Genomic DNA, 395 nt, shown 5'->3' on the forward strand with positions numbered 1-395 from the left:
ACTTTTAGGAAACACCGAGTCATTCTGGTTTGTTCATAGTATTATTTAAAAAAATATTTATAATCACTGACAGAGAAGTTAATTAACGAAAATTGGCAAGAGACAATACAGAGTATATTTGCTATGTGAAAAAAAGGAATATTTCAGCTAACTTCTGAATAGTACAGATCATTTAAGTGTCCTAAGTTCAAAGTATCAGCTATATTTTTAATGGTTACTGATATTGACGAAGTACTTTACGTCTGTTATACAAACTTTTTTTCTAGATCAAGATTCCTTTATATATATAGTCTGTGGCATAAAGTTGGTAACATACTTAGCCTGATTATTTAGGGCTTCTAAATAAAGGACCATAAAGTTGGTAACATACTTAGCCTGATTATTTAGGGCTTCTA

This window comes from Limulus polyphemus, unplaced genomic scaffold (assembly GCF_000517525.1).
Source record: "Limulus polyphemus unplaced genomic scaffold, Limulus_polyphemus-2.1.2 Scaffold9489, whole genome shotgun sequence".
Taxonomy (NCBI): domain Eukaryota; kingdom Metazoa; phylum Arthropoda; class Merostomata; order Xiphosura; family Limulidae; genus Limulus; species Limulus polyphemus.